Genomic DNA, 8,077 nt, shown 5'->3' with positions numbered 1-8,077 from the left:
CGGACGGTGGCCTCACCCACGGCTGGCAGATTCACGGGCTCCTGCTCACAGAGAGCGCCTCGGGGGTGGCGTTCTTTCCCGAGCAGGGGTGACGGGCAAAATCCCCGCTGCAGACTGGGGAGCAAAACCACATCCGACCAGCATCGACAACACCCCTTCTGCCCGTCTCATCTCCTGTTCACGGGGCCTGCTCACGGCCTGCTGCGGGTGAAGGGTGGGAACAGCACCTAAGAGCGGTCTGCCCCTCCTCCTGCTTCCTGCACACCCAGGCTGGCGGAGCTAAAGGTGAACACAGCCGCACAGGCACGAAATAATCATCCACGCCAGGACAGAAAGCCCCACGGGAGGCAGAGTTGGGCTGTGCCAAAGGCAGGGCCCGGGTCCTCGGGCAGAAGCTGCTTAAGTGGGTGCTTCCCGTTCTCTCGGGACTTTCTTGTGGCAAATGCCAACTGCCCCCTTTCTCAGGCGATGCCTCTCTGAGGGCCTGAGCCACAGTGGGCGGCGGGTGGTTTTGCAGGGAAGGAAAAGGGGGACAGGGGTATTTTGAGGGTGACTTTGGTTACACGGCTTCAAAAGGTTCGAGGGAAGAAGACAAGTCTGTGGGCTGAGCTGAGACTCAGTCCCTTTTCCAGCTTCACAAAGGCGGACAGTTCCCCGCTCTCGGGACCCGAGTGCGCGTCTCCAGTGCCTTCCGTTTGGGGATTTTTGTCACGCCTGTGTTTTTCCCGGATGACCTCCTGCGACGTTCTAGAGGATAAGTGGTTTAGGGTTGGCATGCCACGGGGTCTCTGTTGTGGCCACCCCACCCGGCCACGGTGGCCCGCCACAGCCTCGGTCAACAAGAACGGAGTGTGGCATTGCGCGCGAGTCTTATTGTTCCAACTTAATATAAATGGAATCATTTAGTAGCAATTATTAAAAATTTTTTTTGGGGTACCAGGGATGGAACTCAGGGGCGCTCGACCCCAGAGCCCCGTCCCCAGCCCTATTTTAGATTTTATTTACAGACAGGGTCTCCCTGAGTTGCTTTCGGCCTCCCTTTGGTGGAGGCTGGCTTTCAATTCGCCATCCTCCTGCCTCAGCCTCCCGAGCCGCTGGCAGATTTCAAAATACCTCCGATGTGATATCCCTTAGCTTCCCCTCTCCAACATCTGGAACATTCTCCGTGTCTGAGAAGCTGCTCTGGGCTGGTCGGCCCTTCGACGAACAGAGAGCGGTCATGTGTCTTAGGCTGAGGAGTACCGGACAGGGATCCGACAGGATGAGTCCGCAGACACCAGTTCTTATTAATTTTACATTTATCCCAGGACAGGGGCAAGAAGCGTCCGGCATGTCGGAAGCCCCGTCCACTTCTCAGAAGGAGCACAAGTGATCAGAGACCTCCCTCATTCACAAACAGCTCATGCAGAACTTCCTCCCCAGACACAGGAGCAAGACATGAAACGCTCGACTTTGCACAGACAAGAACCCCGACTGGTTACACAAAATACGTCTTTTTTAAAAAAGACTCCCTCCGAGCGAGCGCACAGCCTGCGGTAACATTCCTATGCCCCGCGGCCCTGCACCCAATGCACCACAGGCCATTTGCATGCGTGGTTCTTGGAGCAGGCACATTTGGCCTCGATGGATGTCGTCACGGACGGGTGCGTCACTGCAGCAGCTCTTCCCGATGTCCATGTGGGTCTTTGAAACCAGAACCCCCAGCTCCCCAACGTCTACCCCGAGTCCTGCTGGCCTCGGCTTGTGAACGATGCCTAAGTTTTTTGGATGAAGTATAAAAAAAGATATTCACAAAATTCTCCTTCCCCTCTTGTTCGTAACGCACCAAAGAGAACCTCTGCTCCGACCTGGTAAAGGCCTGATCCCCAGATTGGCCCACAGGGAGGTGTGGAGCCCGAGGGAGGTGAGTCTTAGTGGGAGGCCTTTGGGCCATTGGGGTAGTGTGCTCTTGAAGGGTCCTGTGGGACCCTGGTCTCTTCTTCTTTCTTTCTTTTCGAATCTTGACCACGAACTGCAGAGTTGAGCAGATTTTCCGTGCCTCTGCGTTACCAGAGTCCCCAAATCAACAGGGTGAACCACCCATAGATAGAAACCTCTAAAAACTGTCGGCCAAAAGAAACCTTTTTTCTTGATAATCCAGTTATGTCAGTATTTTCTTACAGTGCAGGCAAGCTGACAGACACAGTCAGTTCAGCCTCCTCTTCTTCCTGACTTTCTGTAGTTTTCCATTCCGAGATCGGCCTTCCCTATGTGCAAACTCTGCATCCTCAGATTCCACCAGCTGCAGATCAAAACTTAAAAAAAAAGACTTGCAGCTTCAGTGAACATTTTTTTGACTGTCACTACACCCTAAACTATAAAAAATGACAACTATCTACATAGCACCTACGTCGAGTTCAGTATTTTAAGTCATCGAGAGATGATTTAAAGCACCTGAGTTATATGCAAGTGCTATGCCATTTGTATAGGGCACTTGTGGATGTGGGCGCCTGTGCGTGTGTGTGACGGGGAGGTGTGTGATGGTGACAGAGACAAGATGGCTGTGGCTCTTGCTACCGAAACAACAACAACCGTTGCATGAAGGAGAGACGCTACCTATGTGATATTGCTTCCCCAGAGTCAGCTGTTAACCGTGTGTCTGTCTGCCCCGATATCAGGTTGTAGATCCTAAATGTACACAATAGTATTTATTTCAAAAAAAAAAAAAATGTGTCAGATTCGACAAGTCAAAGAGAAGCATTGGCACCAAAGTGAAAATGGAAAAAAAAACGCGAGCAGTTTGAACTCTTAACATTAAGTCCATCAACAAACTGCATGGCACCAGAGGGGGTAGCACCTGCCTGTCATCCCGGGGGCTGGGGAGGCTGAGGCAGGAGGATGGTGAGTTGGAGGCCAGGCTCGGCAACTTAGGGAGGCCGTGACAACTTAAAGAGACCCTGCCTTAAAATTAAAAAATAAATAAATTAAAATAAAGGGTAGTGGGCTTTGTGGTTAAGCACCCTGGGCCCTCCGCACTTGTGTCCGCAGGGCCTGGTTCACAACTCCATGTGCCAAAGGCAAGATTGCCCGAGATGGTACCACGTGGAAAACGTGATTCTCAAATGTACGTGGAAAGACAGACGCAGGGATAATCATGAGACCTTTTTAAAGGCTGAATAGTATTCCACTGTGTAGGTAAGACCATTAAATAGGTTCCATGGTTCGTCTTCACGTCAAGCCTCTCATTTACTCTCACGAATGTCCACCTGTTAATTCTCTTTTCTGATGCAAGGGTAGAAAATTCTAGATAAAATAAGGCACGGCTTTAAGGCCCGTGGAAGGTTTTATATGTAAAGCCATCACTGAAATATAGTTGGTTCCAGCCAACTCCAGGACGTATGGTGCTAAAGTCAAAACTCCTTTTATTTTAAATTCTAGGGGAACTTTCAGAAACTTTAAATCATACCGCTATCGTTCATTCTGTCACTCCGTCCATCAAATATCCTCCTTTACAAGACCAAACGACCAATTCTCTCTTTTTCTTTTTTCGGTACTGGAGAGTGAATGTAGGAGGTGCTTAACCACTGAGCAACGTCCCCAGCACTTTTTGCTTTTCCTGTTGAGACAGGATCTTGCTAAGTTGCTTAGGGCCTCCCTAAGTTGCAGAGGCTGGCCTCAAACTTGCAGTCCTCCTGCCTCAGCCTCCTCAGCTGCTGGGATTACACGTGTGCACCACTGCGCCCGGCCACATCTTCTTTCTTTGGGGTAGAGGATCTTGTTTGCCAGGAATACATCAAATATGGCGTGGCCAGAGTTTAGGGTTTGGTAAATATTATCCATCAATGTAGAAAATGTGGAGGTGGTTTGGTATCATGGGAAATCGCGGTACCCTGAAGCCGTTCCACTTGCCATAATTTTTAAATGCTTTACAATTATTGGGTACTTATCCATCCTTTGAGGATCACAGGGATTGTACTGAGGAAAGTCCGTGTTGTCAGAGTCCACCAATCAGGAAGAGGAGACCAGAGAAGAATACGTCCTACTTCATGAAACCCCAGCTCACAAAGTTGAGAAAATTAATTGAGGATATCAGATCCAAACTCCCATCGGCAAAGCTGTCCTTAGGAAAGAGCCACGGGGTCAGACCTGCATTTAAATGACAAATATGTCGTTGCGGCCTTGGGGACAGGGATTCCTATTTTAGGAGATTGGTTTCGTATCTGGGATAACAGTCACAGCAACACTTCTGTAGCGTGCAGGGTCACAAAGGGTTCCACTAAATCTCATGCTGTGTGTCTAACTTTCACATCATTCTCATACGAAAGGGGAACCGTTTCCACTCCCGTTTTACAAATGAAAAAAAAAATCAACGAACAGAGAGGTCAAGAAACTTTACTGAAGTAACACAGCACACAAGATGCGGATACCACCTTGCCCCATACTTTTGGCTGTTCTCTGCAGCCTCCTATTTCTCCTCCTTGATGATAAGACCCGTAGCTTGATCTTAAGGCAGGCATCAAACTTTCAAAACAAAGAAGCTCTTTCAATCAGAAAGAGTCAAGAACAGACAGAAACCCAAGCAGCGCCGTGTGAAAGCATCTTTGGTTCTTTTTTTTTTTTTCTTTTGCCTTATGAACATCAATCAGAGAGGCCCCGGGATCCCAGCTCCGTTCCCCCGCACCTGCACCCAGACTCAAATATGTGCTGCAGTTTACAATGAGGGAGTCCCACGTTTTGGCTTCTCGGGAAACACAAGGTCTCCTTGCCAAATGGCCTGAGGCAGATTTAAGATAAAAGGGCCCTGGTCCCCGTGGTTTTGGAACAAAGTAACCCGAGTTATCACACTGCATCTGGAGGGCTTTTTCTTTCTTTTTTCCCATTTTTTTTTATCGGTTGTTCACAACATTACAAAGCTCTTGACATATCATATTTCATACATTAGATTCAAGTGGGTTATGAACTCCCAATTTTACCCCAAATGCAGATTGCAGAATCATGTCGGTTACACATCCACATTTTTACATCATGCCCAATTAGTGACTGTTGTATTCTGCTACCTTTCCTATCCCCTACTATCCCCCCTCCCCTCCCCTCCCATCTTCCCTCTCTACCCCATCTACTGTAATTCATTTCTCTCCTTGTTTATTTTCCCATTCCCCTCACAACCTCTTATAACAATGAGGATAGCAGCACAATTCACATTAGCTAGACTGTGGAACCAACCCAGATGCCCTTCAATAGATGAATGGATTAAAAAAAAAATGTGGCATTTATACACCACGGAGTATTACGCAGCACTCGAAAATGACAAAATCGTGGCATTTGCAGGGAAATGGATGGCACTAGAGCAGATGATGCTTAGTGAAGCTAGCCAATCCCTAAAAAACAAATGCCAAATGTCTTCTTTGATCTAATGAGAGCAACTAAGAACAGAGCAGGGAGGAAGAGCAGGAGGAAAAGGTTAACATTAAACAGAGACATGAGATGGGAGGGAAAGGGAGAGAGAAGGGAAATTGCATGGAAATGGAAGGCTTTTTCTATTCAGGGAAAGTGCTTTTGCCAGACTAGGAACCTCACCACTCACTGGGCTTTTTAAAACCTGTTTTTACTTCTAACTGACGTGCGTGCGTGCGGGGCACACCCAGGACTGGCCCCTGTGAAGACTCTTCCACGAACTCACGCTGCAGGACAGATCCGTCTGCCGAGATCCTGTGCATGTCCCCTCCCGGATGGACAAGTCCGGCTGCCTGTCCTGGGCGTCGGGGGCACGTGGCAGAATCCAAGCAGCCGAACCCGCACAGTCCTGCTGCGGGCTTGGACGGTGAACGCATCAGCGGCTTCTGGCCACCCAAGTCCTGCTCCTGTCGGGGGGCCTGGCGCAGACGCCGTGGGATAAGCAACATCCATTCATTCTCTTCTCCAGGTCCAAGTGCCACTGAATGCACGGGCAGGAAGGAGCAGATGCAGGCGAAGATCTCAGCTGTGTCTGCAGTTCCAAGAGACACGGACCCCCGACCTCTCCCAATCTTCAACACATTTTCATTTTATACCAGGGATGGCACTCAGGGACACTCGACCCCTGAGCCACATCCCCAGCCCTTTTTTTTTGCATTTTATTTAGAGACAGGGCCTCACGGAGTTGCTTACGGCCTCCCTTTGGCGGAGGCTGGCTTTGAACTCGCCATCCTCCTGCCTCAGCCTCCCTCCCCAGTTGCTGGGATGACAGGCGTGGGCCACCGCGACCGGCTCTTAACACATCTTTTAAATGACTTACGGATCTTCAGTTGCTTACATCTGGAGAATTAACGCACAGAGTTTGGCTCCCTCACTGAACCTTTCCCACGTTCTTAGATTTTAAAGCAATAGCTAGGGAAGAACCCCTTGAGAGCAGACTTGGCAAAGCGTGCCTCTCTCCGCAGCATCCTTCGGGGGCTTCTGTTTTGTTCCTAGGACAGAGGAGCGCATTGCTTTAATGACGACTGTTCTCTGCAGAGCGGACTCTTCTCTTGAGCCTGGTCATCAGCTACTCCCTTGGAAAGCCCATGACTCGATAAAGAATTTGGGTTGTTAGGTCCATCCAGGGCCTGGGAGCGCCACGCTCGGATTTTATTACCTCCGATGTCGATGTGAGCACAAGAGTCTTCCCATTTCCTTTGCTTGTTGGAGAAAAGACTCGCATCATTCTCCATTATTCCTCGGAATAATTGCTTCTTATTTTAGAAAAATGTAGTTTGGTCTATCTTGAGTGATTTTCAAAATCTTTTCAAGGCAGGAGACAAAACCAATATCGAAGAGAGTTTCTTTATGGGGAGGGATGATTTATTTTAGGTAAAATCACAATTATTCATCATTTACCATTTTCAGAACAAGATTTTTTTTTTTTTTTTTTGCTTCCTGACTGGTTATAACATTTCTTCTAGATTTTATTCCTCCATCAATAAACGTAAATCCCCTGTCTGCTAACGAGCATCGAAATACTTAATGATGTTTAGAAATATTTACTTAAAATGGGGAGGATAGGAATCCCAGGGACGAGGTTCTTAGGTTGATAGGAATCGCTCTCGTCGGGCACAGTGTCCAGTCTCTGCGGTAGGTCGCTGGTCCACCTCTGCTGGTCATTGAAACCGTGCTGTAAAACGACAGAGTGCCAAGCACCTCTATCTGGCAACGTCAGGATTTTTGTTTCCATTTTAACTTTCACTTATTTCACTCATACAGTCATGACTGTATGAGTCTCCGTGAGCTGCTGTAACAAAACAGCCCAGTTTCACTTAGAGACCCCAGACCCCGGCTGCTCTCAGCTCTGCAGGCTGCAATCCAGGGTGGACACGGGGTCTGCTGAGGGCCGCTGCCTGGCTCAGAGATGGTGCCTTCTCCTACGAAAACAAGTCCCTCTGCGATGGAATGTCCCAGAACACAGCACGGAGTGGCCCGGAACGTCCAGCCCCAAGGCGGAATCCACCTGAAAATGACTTTGATTGCTTGGCCGTTTCTTCTATCTTGCTACAAAAAGTATCTGAATCTCGAACACATTTCTTTTTCCCAAGTATATCTACGGTAGCCTATGCACCGGTCAAGGGTGGGCATCTCGATTCTAGACCTTTCACCTGCCCCGTCCCCAACAGACTTGGGCAACTTGGCTGTCTTCCCGGGCCTCCGGGAGTTGGAGGGACAAGGACGCTCCCTGCTTCCTAACGTCACTACTTTGGGATGCGATGCACCTTGGCTGACTCCTGCTCCACGCGTTCACCTTCACAGGCCGCCATGGAATCTCACGTCGTCTGCTCTGGAAACAGGGAGACGGGACTTCAGGGTGTCTGAGACTTTACCCACGGACACAGAACCCCTGAATCCGAGGCCGATCATCCAGAATGAGAAAGCCTCCTACTATGTCGTTTGCGGCTGCTGCATTCATTAGGATAACATTCAGGAGCAAAACCAGGTTCCTGTTTTGAGGGGTGAATGAAGGTGGCACTTACCGTTTGCCTCCTCTTAATGTGTTTCGCAAAAAAAAAAAAAAGAAAAAAGAAGTTTTGTTGTACAAGCTGCGGTTCAAGGGTAGATACGCTTTTTGTTTGTTGGATTGTTTTTGCAGAAG

Source organism: Ictidomys tridecemlineatus, chromosome Y (genome assembly GCF_052094955.1).
Source record: "Ictidomys tridecemlineatus isolate mIctTri1 chromosome Y, mIctTri1.hap1, whole genome shotgun sequence".
NCBI lineage: Eukaryota > Metazoa > Chordata > Mammalia > Rodentia > Sciuridae > Ictidomys > Ictidomys tridecemlineatus.
Note: the sequence above shows the minus strand (reverse complement) of the source record.